The following is a 13184-nucleotide window of genomic DNA, read 5'->3' as shown; positions in this document are numbered from 1 at the left end:
ACCATCTATGATCCATGCACAGAGCTGCCGAACAAAGAAATCCAGGCCTTCTTTGCAGAGATTTTAGCCTTGCTTGCTTGCAGAGATTTGCATACACAAACACACAGTCAGTGGTTCTACAATAATATTGTCACCGGTGGCGTGCATTTGTGTGTGTGTGTTTGCTTTTGGAAGGGGATGGTTTGACGATGCAAACAGTATCTGCACACAAGCGGCACCTGGCTATGAGCCAAACAGCAACCCTTCTGAGCGGCTCTCCCCTCCAGAGACTCTCACACGAGGCCTGCTATAAATGTGAGCAAGTTTTAAGCTGCCCTGTTTTTCCCGACTGGATTTTAACCCAAGGTACTAGCTGCCATCATATTCTGCCACATATTTATTTATAGCCATATACATAGAGATAGAGCACACGGGTGGCGCTGTGGGTTAAACCACAGAGCCTAGGGCTTGCCGATCAGAAGGTCGGTGGTTCGGATCCCCGCGATGGGGTGAGCCCCCGTTGTTCGGTCCCTGCTCCTGCCAACCTAGCAGTTCGAAAGCACATCAAAGTGCAAGTAGATAAATAGGTACCACTCCAGTGGGAAGGTAAACAGCGTTTCCGTGTGCTGCTCTGGTTCGCCAGAAGTGGCTTAGTCATGCTGGCCACATGACCCAGAAGCTGTAAGCCGGCTCCCTCGGCCAGTAAAGCGAGATGAGCGCCACAACCCCAGAGTCGGTCACGACTGGAACTAATGGTCAGGGGTCCCTTTACCTTTACATAGAGATATCTGGCTAACAAAACACTGTTATGGAGGCTATGCACCCAACCACCCTTTAAAAAAAACAAAAAAACCCCACAACATAGGTTTTATAGCTTCTTCAGGAATATTACATCCAAGGAGCGTAATGCCAAGCAGAATGGCCAGATTTTTGGAATCTTCTAAGCCAAAAGTAGTACGTCCAAAGGAAGAAATTGATTATTTATTAAATTTGTATACAAAATGCATATTTTAGGGTGTACATAAATATGATCATAGTATTAGAAACAATAATATATTATTAATAATAATATTAGGAGGAATCACTTGCAAACAATGTGTACTTTAGTTTAAAATCCAACAAGGAAGGAATACAGAGAATCTGATCAAACACAACTCTGTATATAATAAACATATAATGTACACTGAATAGCCCACTGCAATTCGTGTTGTGATTCAAAATAACACCAACACAAAGCATATATGTAGACTCACAAGGAACTTTCTTATATATATATATAGTGTCTTGCAAATTGCTATTCAGTATAACTGAGATTGAGAGTTCAATAGTTCAACTGTGTAGTTTAAAAGGCATAGGAAAACATGTTTATTGGGAGAAAATACTGACGAATTTTCATGAATTACCAACAAAAACTGAACGAGGATTTTTTAAAAAACACTCACACACACATTGCAAATTGCTGCAGAATGTGGAGAACTGAATTTAAGATGGGAACATGAGAAACAGAGAATAAAAACCCACCCTTAGTCTCCGGAATGCCAAGGTCTGCAAAAGTGCACAAAGTTTTTAATGGGAAAATAATCTGAAGAGGAACCGCAAATCCAGGCCAATGCAGACTCAGAGGCCCAGACGTGTTGCTTGCTTGCTGAGGCTGGGTGTAAGAAAAAACAGGGAGGATTGGAAAAGGGAATGGGTGGAATCCAGAACAAAGAGCAACTCCACATTACCACATATTGCTGTGGGTCCCACCTGCTGCTTATGAATGAATAGCCCTTGCGCTGTTTATGTGGATACAGAACAAGCTTATACACAGCCACTGGTGCCAAGAGATGACATTAGCACACCAGTAGATGCAAAAGCCTGGTGTGAATATTACGCTTGCTTAGGATTTTCCGTCCAGCTGTTTGGCTATTCCCTCGCCTCTTTTCATTTATCTTAAAATCAGGATCCCACTGGAATCTTCTTCGCACGGTCCAAACTGTGAGAAATTGTTGACAAATCCAAATTCGGAAGAAGGCAGAGCTGGATTCCTCCTGGCTCCCAATAATTGCTTTGATGAGCTGTGGTTGGCTTCGCTTAATCCCTGCCTTCACCACCACCATGCCGCCACGGACAGTGAGGTAATGTCTTGAGATTTCAGCATGTGCTCCATTTGGCCTGGATCATCTGCACAGGCTTGACTTCCTACACCATCAGAAGGTGCAGAACTTTGCCTTCCATAGAAATAACATCCTTGCCCTGCTCAGCACCCCCCTCAAGGGTCTGGGAAATGAAGGGAATGCCAAAGGGAAACGGCCTTCCCAGATGGATCCAAGGGGAAGATGGGACAATGTACATCAACAATACAACAGAACAGGATGGAAGTTGCATAATTCTTCCACCAGTGAGTTCCTTTGGCCTCCTGAGCACCATATTTGACCAGGGATGCAATACTGATGAGATGGCAGCCAATTCTGTTAAACTTGCAGCATTAGAATTAATGTTTATTTATTCAATTTATATACAGTGGTACCTCGGGTTACATACGCTTCAGGTCACATACGCTTCAGGTTACAGACTCTGCAAACCCAGAAATAGTGCTTCAGGTTAAGAACTTTGCTTCAGGATGAGAACAGAAATCGTGCTCCGGCGGCGCAGCAGCAGCAGCAGGAGGCCCCATTAGCTAAAGTATTGCTTCAGGTTAAGAACAGCTTCAGGTTAAGAACGGACCTCTGGAACGAATTAAATACTTAACCTGAGGTACCACTGTACTGCCTGTATCCAAAGATCTCAGGGCGATTTACAACATTAAGAAGAGAATTTATGCAGCACAATGCACAGCATAACAATATAATGATCATGACAACATGCTCGGTTGTCACAAAATGTTTGGTTGAGGGGGTGGTCAAATAGGAAAAAACAGGGAGGTGAAATGGAATGGAATATCCCGAAACACAGTACAGTTGGCTGGTTGGTTGGTTGGTTGGTTGGAACACTGAGCAGTTGCATTCAACCACCTGTTTTAATTTATTTAATTGATTTCAAAGCTCATATGATTAATTGATTTGGATTAGTTGTCAGCAGTTGGGAGAGCTTTATGTCACCCATGGCAACGGAGTCATTCTCAGTTGTTTGCTCATGCAATGGCAAATCAGCGCTTCTGATTATCACCAGTTGTATATTGTTGATAACCTTACAAATGCAGAGCACGCATGGATGAGACTGTAATAATTCACTTTGCAGGCCAGACTCCACATCTGTCTAGTTCAGCGCTGTACTCCAAGAGCAGCCAGCCAGATGCCTTTTAACGTAATGGAGATCGCCTTCCTCTGTGTTACACCCCCGGCATCTGATCAAATGGAGTCTTTGCCTTTGGAAGACCCATTTCAGCTGGCATTGGCTAATAGCTGCTGAGATCATGGGCGGATGTGAGACTAAAATGTTGCTCCAAGCTCTTTTAGCACATGCAGCTATTTTCGCACAATGTTATCTACTTTGACGGGCAGTGATTCTAGGGTCTCTAGCTGTTTTCTAGCTCCTTTCTAACTAGAGATACTGAGAGTTTAACCTGGGAGATTCTACATCAGGTGTAACTTTTGCTGAACTACAATTGTTATGTACTGAAGTTCTCACGCTGGGCCAGCAGGGGGATACTGTAGATAGTTATGCAAATAAGGGATCGAAAGTGACGTTCAGTGATTGGATAGTTTTAGAAAATTGTTACAGTTACGTTGTACTGCAGCTCTATATAAGCAGGCTGGCTGAACCCTTCAGTTCAGTTCAGTTCTGGCCTGTGAATAAACAAGAGCTGTTTGAAGAATCGCTGTGTCGTCTGATATGTTCACCCACAACTTAACAACAATGGTCAAGGATAATGTTCCCTGGATCCCCAAAAGAGCATCGTTTTTCTCACCAAGGACTAGGATTATTAGTCCAAGAACACACCTGCTCACCTTTCATTATTCTTGTAAGCTGCATGGGACACAGGTGGCGCTGTGGTTTAAATCACCAAGTCTTCTGGGCTTGCCGATCAGAAGGTTGGCGGTTTGAATCCCTGCGACGGAGTGAGCTCCCGTTGCTCAGCCCCAGCTCCCGCCAACCTAGCAGTTTGAAAGCACACCAGTGCAAGTAGATAAATAGGTACCACTGCAACAGGAAGGTAAACAGAGTTTCTGTGCACTCTGGTTTCTGTCACAGTGTCCCGTTGCGCCAGAAGCAGTGTAGTCCTGCTGTCCACATGACCCGGAAAGCTGTCTGTGGACAAACACAGGCTCCCTCGGCCTGAAAGCGAGATGAGTGCTGCACCCAATAGTTGCCTTTGACTGGGCTTAACCGTCCAGGGGTCCTTTACCTTTTTACCTTTACTCTTGTCAGCATCCGAGATGGGGTGCTCACTTTTGCAAGTGACCCTGGTGGAATGTTCATGACCGCAAAGATAAGAGGTAGAAGTTTGCTCACTCGTTGTTGCCACCCAGTGGCTCATAACACATGGCTAGTGGAGTTCCACTTGGGGAGTCACAAATTAGGCAGGCCTGTTCTACATACCCATTCAATAGCACCAATAAAAATCAGCAGGGAGCGGGGAGTTAGGCTGCTGCAGATTTTAGATAATCCCTATCCCTATGCAGATATGAAATAGGCAAAGCTTTTTGGGGACGGGAGTAGAGACAAATAATAATAATAAATAATAAATAATAAAATTTTATTTATATCCCACCCTCCCCAGCCGAAGCCAGGCTCAGAGCGGCCAACAACAATAAAAGCAACACAGTTCACATAAAATCACAATCAATCAATTGAAATGCATTCTAAAATCAATTCATTCTAAAATCAATTCAAAATCAAATTAATGGCAACCATTGGGCTAGAGTTCTGTGAGGATTACCAAAGGAGGGTCAGACTGTGCCTTGGCCAAAGGCCTGGTGGAACAGCTCTGTCTTGCAGGCCCTGCGGAAAGATGTCAAGTCCCGCAGGGCCCTAGTCTCTTGTGACAGAGCATTCCACCAGATCGGGGCCATGCCTGGCTCTGGTTGAGGCCAGCCTAACCTCCCTGTGGCCCGGGATCTCCAAGATGTTTTTATTTGAAGCCCGTAAGGTCCTCCGTGGGACATACCAGGAGAGGCGGTCCCATAGGTATGAGGGTTCTGGGTAAAAGACATGGTAAAAGCTTTATGTGGTTACCTTTTGCCTGTCAGCCAGTTCTTAATTCCTGCATGAATTCCTGCATTGCAGGGGTTTGGGGAGTCCCTTTCAACTCTATGATTCTCTGATTCTAATGACACTGGATCAAGACTTATTAGAACTTTGCTGTCGAGTCCAGGGGCTGCAGCTCAGTGCTTGGCGTATAGAAGCTTCCACATCCAGTCTCTGGTTAAAAGCACCCCAAGTAACAGGGCTGGGAAAATCTCTCTGTAGGAAACCCTGAAGAACTGCAGTCAGTCAAGGCAGACAGACAATCTGGGGCCAGACAAGAGGCTGCCTCAGTGTGAGATGGCCTCACATGTTCATTTACTTCCGGATTTGGGGGTGGGGAGGCAGGAAAGACCCCAAATCACCTCTAACAATTCGTGTGTGTGTGTTTCTTGCCTTAACGCAGCGATTTGAAAATGTTATTTCATAGGTGCCGAAATCCCAATGGAGCAGGAAAGGCTATTTATGTACGCGACCGCAGCTGCTCAGATGTTAATGTCCCAGAGGTGAAAAGAAGACAAAATCCCGAACAGAGAAGAATGGCAGATTAAGTTGATGGATTATGCCGAAACGGCAAAAATGACCAGAAGAATCAGAAATCAGGAAGACCAAAATTTTAATAAGGAATGGGGAAAATTTATAATTTACATTAAAAACCATTGTAAACAGCTGAAATCATTAGTAGGATTGGAATGACACTTGTAGTTTAATGTTGAATTTTGGATATCATGGAGATGTAAAAGATTTGGATTATTATTAAAGGTGCAGGAGGAAATGGTGAACAAAAGGACTCACATAGCGGAGGAGGGAAGTTCAGGAGGTTCCTTGGAATCCTGTTTTTATGTTGGCTGTTATTCATTGACTGTAAAACTTTAAACTGAAAAATTAATAAATTAAAATAAAATAAAATAAAATGTTATTTCAACCTGTGCCTCTCAAGAAGCTGTTGGAATCCAACTTCCATGAGCCCCAGCCAGCAGTGGGATGATTTAAGGATTTTCCAGGATATTTTTGCAATTTCTGTTCGTACTCTGCTTCCGACTACAGTATTCTGGCTATGTCTGGGAAATTATGATCGTATGGCAACCCTAGGTGGGAGCTGGAGTCTAACAACATATGAAGGTCCACAGGCTCTTCATCCACTGTTTAATATAGTTTCCCAAAATTGGGTCTGTAGCTGTTGTTAGACTACAAATCCTATCATCGTTATCCAGCCCTCAGGGATGATGGGAAACGTAGTCCAAAAACAGCTGGAGACCCAAGTTTGGGAAATCCCCAGTTAAACCATCACAATATAAAATTTGCAATAACGCACGTAGCGATGGGAAGTTATTGCTTCATTTTGCTTTGTGGACTGCTTGTAGACCTGTTGTTTAGTTGTTTAGTTGTGTCTGACTTTTTGTGACCCCATGGACCAGAGCACGCCAGGCACTCCTGTCTTTCTCTGCCTCCCGCAGTTTGGTCAAACTCATGCTGGTAGCTTTGAGAACACTGTCCAACCATCTCGTCCTCTGTCATCCCCTTCTCCTTGTGCCTACCATCTTTCCCAACATCAGGGTCTTTTCCAGGGAGTCTTCTCTTCTCATGAGGTGGCCAAAGTATTGGAGCCTCAGCTTCAGGATCTGTCCTTCCAGTGAGCACTCAGGGCTGATTTCCCTCAGAATGGATAGGTTTGATCTTACAGTCCATGGGACTCTCAAGAGTCTCCTCCAGCACCATAATTCAAAAGCATCCATTCTTCGGCAATCAGCCTTCTTTATGGTCCAGCTCTCACTTCAATACATCACTACTGGGAAAACCATAGCTTTAACTATACGGACCTTTGTCGGCAAGGTGATGTCTCTGCTTTTTAAGATGCTGTCTAGGTTTGTCATTGCTTTTCTCCCAAGAAGCAGGCGTCTTCTAATTTCGTGGCTGCTGTCACCATCTGCAGTGATCATGGAGCCCAAGAAAGTAAAATCTCTCACTGCCTCCACCGCTTGTAGACCTAGGGATTGGCTTTTCACGGGCTGCTGCTTTTCACTCTTCTTTGCCTGTGAAACAGCAAAGAGAAATGAGAGAGGCTTGACAGCTGCAGGCTGTGTGTTACCTTGAGCCAGCCCCTGACCTTTGCATGGCCTGCGCATTCTAAGTGGGCTGTACGGAGAAACAGCACTATCTGGTGGAAGGAGCATGCAAAACTCCCAGCAAGGATTGAATGTACAAGAAACACTCTCATTAATCACAATTGCCATCACTGTTGCAGGGGAAGGCGTCCCGTTCCTGCACAATGCCCCCCCCCCCCGCAGGGTTGTCCATAATGGGGCTGAAGAAGGGATGCTACAGAATGTTTGCAAACACCCTAATTGTGGTTGCGGCGAAAGGTTCGGCCACAAAATGCTGGTGAAACAGTGCAGCTGTTATGAAAGGAAAGACAATTGAATTGTGAATAAACAAATGAGATATGGGTGAAGGTGGTTTCATATGCTGATTAGATACAGCTGGGCAAATTTCTGAGTGCAGATCTCCAGTTACCTAGCTGAGGATGATGATTTTATTATTATTATTTGAATATTACTTTCAGATCAATAATTCTGTTTCAGAGCGATCTGAAAAGGCTTGACTTTACTCTACATCAGGGGTCAGCAAACTTTTTCAGCAGGGGGCCGGTCCACTGTCCCTCATACCTTGTGGGGGGCTGGACTATATTTTGTAAAAAAAATGTATGAACAAATTCCCATGCCCCACAAATAACCCAGAGTTGCATTTTAAATAAAAGGACACATTCTACTCATGCAAAAACACGCTGATTCCAAGACCATCCACGGGTTGGATTTAGAATGTGATTGGGCCGGATCCGGCCCCTGGGCCTTAGTTTGCCTACCCATGGGTTAGAGTGTCGGACTAGGACCTGGGAGATCAGGGTTCAAATCCCCACTCAGTCATGAAGCTCACTGGGTGACCTTGGGCCAGTTGCAGCCTCTTCAACTACCTCACAGGGTCGTCGTAGCGATTAACGGGAGGGGGGGAATGATGATCTATGTACTCCTTTTAGAAGAAGGTGGGATATAGATTCAATAAATTAGCTCTTCTGCTTACCTGCTTAAGAAAGCTGGAGGGGCCAGCAGGATCCAGAATCAATCTAGATTGAAAGCAGCATGCTGAAGAAAAAGATGAACAATTCTGGGTCGAGGAAAACGACATTTTTGAGATGCAGACAGGTCAGTGTGTAGGCAGTCTGAATGTCAGGCTGCATTGAATGGCCTAGGAGCAAGTTCAGTAAAAAGAAAAGGTCGCAGCCCAATGGACAATTCATTTTCCAGCAGCAAAATCCATGCCAGTGAAAGCAATTATAGGAAGAAGGAGGAAAAATCACCTTCTCTGTGCCAGGAGGTGACGGAATACCAACGACGGCAAAATCCCAATTAAGTGCAGCTCCTACTCTGCTCATGCTTGCTGATTGAATTTCATGCTTTAATGATGTGAAAATCTTCATAAATATATTTAACCAGAGCTTCCTAAGTGTAATTGACTGACATCCAAACAACTAAATAGCTGAAGTCTCCCACCCGAAAAACAAAATCCAAACGCATTTAGGAGAGTGATTGGCTCACAACTTCCTCTCGTGATAGAACATTACATTCTTTCTTAAAGAGGAAATATGGGCTCTAAATTAGTACTAATTGAAAGCATGCATTTATATAAATCGGTTACAGTGTTGTCAGTTCTGAGATGGTGCAAGGTTTCCGATTCTCCATGCCGAAAGCACCCGATTAGATTAACAGCTGTGTGAAGTAGGTAGAAATAAGCGCTGCGCTGGATTCTGCAATCCTAAAGCCCTACATGATAACTCAGTGAAATATGGCAGCTTTCACAGCTGTTAGCAAATGTGAGTATTTCCCCAACATATCAAAAGACTGTGCCTGTCAGCAATTAAAAAGGGAAATGTTCACCCTTTCAAAATAGTGCAGTGTAAGGAACAGCTCTACAGGTTCACAGAATTCTAGAATTGGAGGGGACACCATGGGTCATCTAGTCCAACCCTCCTGCAATGCAGGAATCTCAACTAAATCATAATGTGGTAGAACAGAATCATAGGATTTTGGGAATACTGAATTTAATTTTATTATTACGGTCACAGACCAGTTCCGGCTCACTTACAATATCAGGAAAATCATAAAACACAACAGGAATACATTGAATTGCAATTGGGTATAACAGAGACAATACAGATATAAAAAGGTAAAGGGACCCCTGACCATTAAGTCCAGTCGTGACCGACTCTGGGGTTGCGGCGCTCATCTCGCTTTATTGGCCGAGGGAGCCGGCATACAGTCATGTGGCCAGCATGACTAAGCCGCTTCTGGCAAACCAGAGCAGCGCACAGAAACGCTGTTTACCTTCCCGCTGGAGCGGTACCTATTTATCTGCTTGCACTTTGACGTACTTTCGAACTGCTAGGTTGGCAGGAGCTGGGACCGAGCAACGGGAGCTCACCCCGTCGCGGGGATTCGAATCGCCGACCTTCTGATCGGCAAGTCCTAGGCTCTGTGGTTTAACCCACAGCGCCACCCGTGTCCCTTAATACAGATATACCCTCGAATCTGCTCTGCAATAAGGCAGGTGGCAGCACGTTGATTTTGGGATTACAACTCCCATAATCCTTAATCATTGGCCATGCTGGCTGGGGTTGATGGGAATTGTAGTCCAAAACATCTGGAGAGTGCCAGGTTGGGTAAAATTGCTCCAGACCAAGGTTTTGTCCAAGTTCATACCGGCAGGGCTGCGAAGTGGCGTTAATCTGCTATATGTAAGCTGCACAACAGGTCCTTCTGCAGCATATAGTTTAGACCAGAGGGTGAATGGAAGTGCATGTATACCAATTGTATTAAAAAATGAATAGTTGTGAAACAGTGCCTTTCATGTTTAATTGAGGTGGAATCTACACACATATAAAAACTGTTCTGAAAATGCTTTTTTTTAAAGCGTTTTTAAAAAATACATTGAATTTTCCATAAAGCTCACCATTGCCATCTAGTGTCACATTGTATATTGCACTTAAAACACACTTAAAATGTTTAATTTGTAAAATATTATGTCTTTCTTTTCCTGGTTGTTGCTGTTCTCCATCATAATATATTTACAAGGACAGGAAGAAACATCACTGACAGAATTGCCACACAAGGAAAAACAAGGATTTGGTTTGAATGCTTCACCTGTAGTTTTTATAAATCATTTAACGTGTCAATACGAATGGAAGCCATTAATATTGCAGCTGTTGTATGAGGGATTGTTATTTTGACTGGAGTGTAATTGAAATTAATAAGATTTTGGAACGCAGAAATAAAGTAAATCATCAAACCATCAATTCTAACATGCGGGGGGCCACCTAAATTATATAATTTGGCATCTGAATGTTATTAGTAATTGTATTATAATTTGGCACTATTATGATGAGGCTATTATTTGATTATTGTAACTGAAAACTAATTATTATTTAAAAAAACACGTTTTATTTGTAGCTGCATAGCTAAGTCCTAGAGTCCCACATTGTAAAACATTTTCTAAAACCAGAGAGCTTCAATTATTAAAATACTGCTTGGTTAATATCAGAGTTAACCCATCTCATGTTGGCTCAAGCTCCACAAAAGTGAGAAATTGGGACGTTGAAGCTCTTGCCTTAACGGGAGTATCCCACAATCAACAATCAGGCTGTGCAATGTCACAAACGTGCTTCCTTACACCTGAGTCTCACTGTTTTTATTGTCCTGTGAGTTGACCCATGTCTGTTTGTTACATCAGCGGCTCTCAGGATTGGATAAGAGTGGTAAGGGAGCCTTCACCACCCTCAGGCTGGTTCACTGCAGATGTTTTCATGTGCCGCTACAGAAAGACTAGGGAAGCAAGTGGCGCTGTGGGTTAAACCACAGAGCCTAGGACTTGCCGATCAGAAGGTTGGCAGTTCGAATCCCCACGACGGGGTGAGCTCCCGTTTCTTGGTCCCTGCTCCTGCCAACCTAGCAGTTCGAAAGCACGTTAAGTGCAAGTAGATAAATAGGTACCGCTCCGGCAGGAAGATAAACGGCGTTTCCGTGCGCTGCTCTTCCGTGCGCCAGAAGCGGCTTAGTCATGCTGGCCACATGACCCGGAAGCTGTATGCCAGCTCCCTCAGCCAATAAAGCGAGATGAGAGCCGCAACCCCAGAGTCGGCCACGACTGGACCTAATGGGCAGGGGTCCCTTTACCTTTACAGAAAGACTGAATGACATGAGAGTTCAAATGTCTTGTTATGGATGTGGAACTGGAACACAATGGTCTGGTGTTGCAGTTGAAAAGAAGTGGGGGGGGGTTAGGTATCCTCTTGTAACATACCACTTGCGCACACACACACACACACACACACACACACACACACACAAAACCTCCTTGAAACAGAAAAGACCTGCGGGGGCCTATGGTTTGTCAAAACGTCTATTTTGTGCAAGTCCTTGAGAGGATCTTTTAGAGGAGAAAGGGAACAGGCCTAAAAATGCACCAAGATATAAATAATTAAGCGACTCGTTCGGGCTCAAAATCAATTATGTTCATCGCCCTGAAGCTGCCAAGATGCACTGTTTCTTGATGCCTCTATGGAAAAGGTGGTTTATTTTCAAAACTTGCTTTAGGGTTTCTCATTACTGTTACCCATTTTCCATCACAGGGGTGCTGGGAAACCCAAATCATTAGCACCAGTGTCACTGCCATTCTTGCAGCATTCGAAGGTACCCATCCTGCACCGCATGTCACTCTGTTTAACCCACCCTGCCAGGCAAGAAATCGGCATGCATCAGCTCACAGAATTATTTTGTCTGGTCGCACAGCAAGGCTCAGATGCTTCACAAGCTTACACAGGAGCAGGAAAACGTGGGGCATCTTTGTGTTAGAATTCCTGCTCCGTGGTTGCAGTCATGGGATTGTTGTCTATCACATGAAGGTATATGTTTTGACTCCACAGAGTAGGAAGTGACGGAGACAGGATGTTTGTGTTACTGTGTTCCGTGAAGTGGGACTATTGTCCTTTGTTCTTTCTCTCTTTGCTGTCTGATGCTAGAGAGAGAGGGAGCCATGTTGCAGTGCTCCGTGTGTGTTTATATGTAAATGAAGTAGATTAGCCAAAATGCTGAGTTGCTGAGGACTGTTACATGAACTGCGAAGACTCTGCAGATCCCTAAGTGTGCTGATGTCTGTTGGCATCGGTCGCTGTGATGTTCGGGCTGAAGAAAGCTTTTGAAGCTCCCGACCGATAGACCAGTCGGGCATGTGTTTCTGCCAGGGTCCTACTTGAGAGTAGGATGAGCTCCTGACACTTTGCAGGTCCCAGGCATGGCACCCCACCCTCCCCGTTTAGATTTGGGCCTGAAAGACCAAGGAAAAGTGGGTGCATGGAGGGCAAATTGTAAGCAAGGCCAATTTGTGTCGGTGCACAACATAATTGTTCATCACGGGACACGCCTGCTAAGGCATAAGCCTTAGTTCCCAGTGTTTTGGCTTAGTGGAGCTTGAGTCTTACACCTGATCTAAAACTGGCGGTGGTGTAGGAAGGGAGGGTGCTGTCCACCCCAGGTGTCATCACTGAGGGGGGGTGACAAAGTAGCAAAAGGAATTGATTTTGATGCGATGTGATTTCAAAATTTGCAGAGAACAAAGTTAGGAAAAAAGGTTTTACGTGCTTATGCTCACAATGTTAAGTAAATAAACCAGAAAATAACACTTGCAACAGTATCTTATTTCCCCTTCTTTTAATAATTTCAATGGGGGGGCAGTGAAATTTTCCGCACTGGGTACCACCTGACTTTGCTACACCACTGAAAACTGTTTTCAGTGTTTTTCGTCATTATTACTGAAAGTTCTCTTCAGCGCGATGTTGAACAGACCCTCTCATTCATGCAAGTGCTGTTGTTGTCGTCGTAGTTCTCATTGTACAATCAGTTACGCTGCTTCTGCACGATTTCAAACTATGCAAAGCGATGAATGAAGTTTGCTTTTGCTTCGTCGGAAGACACGGAGTCCTGCTGCAA

The 13184-nt window shown here is 44.3% G+C and overlaps 1 long non-coding RNA gene across 1 annotated transcript; it reads right to left on the bottom strand.

The window, feature by feature from the left end:
* Positions 1–5588: 5588 nt before the first annotated feature.
* On the bottom strand, positions 5589–8736 carry LOC310758905. Its single transcript, XR_014546080.1, has 3 exons — positions 8504–8736; positions 8227–8391; positions 5589–7181 (listed from the first exon to the last, which is right to left on the bottom strand). It is a non-coding gene; the product is annotated as an uncharacterized lncRNA (long non-coding RNA).
* Positions 8737–13184: the final 4448 nt, after the last annotated feature.

The sequence above is a fragment of the Podarcis filfolensis genome (assembly GCF_964270895.1).
Source record: "Podarcis filfolensis genome assembly, chromosome: 3".
Taxonomy (NCBI): Eukaryota; Metazoa; Chordata; class Lepidosauria; order Squamata; family Lacertidae; genus Podarcis; species Podarcis filfolensis.
The sequence above is the reverse complement of the archived record's forward strand: the minus strand, read 5'-3'. Positions and strand labels throughout refer to the sequence as shown.